Raw genomic sequence first — 1,821 nt, 5'->3', positions numbered from 1 at the left:
TGTTCATTGACTCCCTCGGATCCTCTCTTGACACGTCGATTACTTCCCTAACTCGACGAGTTCCACCTGGAATGAATCACGGGGCCACCACGACTCAACTCGCCGAGTCTCAAGAACAACTCGGCGAGTTCCGGCTTGACTCAGCCCCCCTTTGACTCTCCCTGACTCACTGGGTCATCCCCCAACCCGGTGAGTCTACTCACTGAACAATTTACGTGAAACCCAAAGCCTACTCGCCGAGTCTCAAGAACAACTCGTCGAGTTCATGCCATGCACAAACTCTATTGACCTCCTGAGGTCAGATCTGTTTCCCCGAACCATAGATCTGGCCTTCCCTAGCATGAATGTCACGTAAAGTTCGAAACTTGATGCTTGTATAACCACAACAAGGCATCAAAAGGAGATTTGGTCCCAAAAATGACAACCTAAGTCCAATAACTCCATACTAACCCAAAAAGCTCCAAGGGTTAAGGTCTCTGGACCTCTTTGAGTCCAGATCCAAGGCACAAACTCGAGGAGGGACCATTTGCTTCACATAATCACTCTCCACAGGGGTTAGAAAACCCTAACTCTAAAGATCAACCCTAAAACTGAAGGAGGTTCGAACTATTACCTCAAAATGAAGCCTCTGGACTCTGGATCTGCTTGAATCTCACCTCCTCCTTGCTCTTGTCACCCTCTTCTTGCTAAACAAAGGATACAAAGATCCAAAAGTGACTTCTTCTCTCTCAAAGCGATTTAGCTCTCTTAGGGTTCTCTCAAGGGACTGGTAGCCGCAATGGGAGGCTATAAGTGCCCTTAAATACGCTCCAAACCCGGGGAATTAGGGTTTCATTAAACAGCGTGGACTCGCCGAGTCCAGACGCGAACCCGCACCCATACCCGCGATCATACTCGGCGAGTTTGGGCTCCATCTAGCCGAGTCTCCTCACAAATCACCAAAAATACAATAATAAATAATACCTGGAAATTCGGGATGTTACAAGCCCATTGGAATATTTTAAATAATATTCGTCAAGCGAAACAAAAATAAGGAGGTATGATTTAATATTTGTCGTGTTTAATAGAAGTCGCGAAAAACCCTGTTTGCGGTTGGTATTGGGTGGACCCCCACCCAGGCTGTAAACTCAACCCTATATAAGGGTTGAGTGGGTTTCATTCCAACCCTTTTTTACACCTTTTTCACTCTCTCTCTACTCTCTCTCTCTCTCTCTCTACAAGTTGCTTTCAATCCAAAAACGCCCATTTCTAGCTCCATAATCGTAAGTAATCTATCCTACCTTGTTGTTTAGCTTGATATACCTGAAAATTCGTGTTTAAATCACCCAAAACCCTCATAATCATGTGTTTACGGTCCAAGAACCCTCTTGGACAGCAAACACTCATAAATGGGGTTTTGAAGCCCCCAAACCCTTCCAAATCACTCCTAGGGCTTAGGTACGACTTGTGGACTTGCATGTATGAGCTTAGAACACCAAAACCTTGTCTTTTGAGGGTTAAACATGAGTTTACGGCCCAAGAACACTCTTAGACCGTAAACCCCTCTTCATGGGCCGTGAACACCAATTAAGGTGTTAAATTTACCCTTAAACACCTCCTATGACTTGGGTAAATGTCTAGAATCAACCACCAATGAAGTAGGAGCATTAAACATCAAAGAAACTATGGACTTAGGAGTTTACGGCCGTAAACCCCCCAAGGATTGGTCCATGGGTCGTAAACTCCCTCAAGAAGGCCAAATGATGCCCTAACTTTCCCCATTGGCTTGGAATAATGCATAGAAACTTGTATTCTTGCATTTAAGACCTTAAATAATGAATT

Source organism: Lactuca sativa, chromosome 9 (genome assembly GCF_002870075.4).
Source record: "Lactuca sativa cultivar Salinas chromosome 9, Lsat_Salinas_v11, whole genome shotgun sequence".
NCBI classification, from domain to species: domain Eukaryota; kingdom Viridiplantae; phylum Streptophyta; class Magnoliopsida; order Asterales; family Asteraceae; genus Lactuca; species Lactuca sativa.
This window is presented reverse-complemented; position numbering follows the sequence as displayed.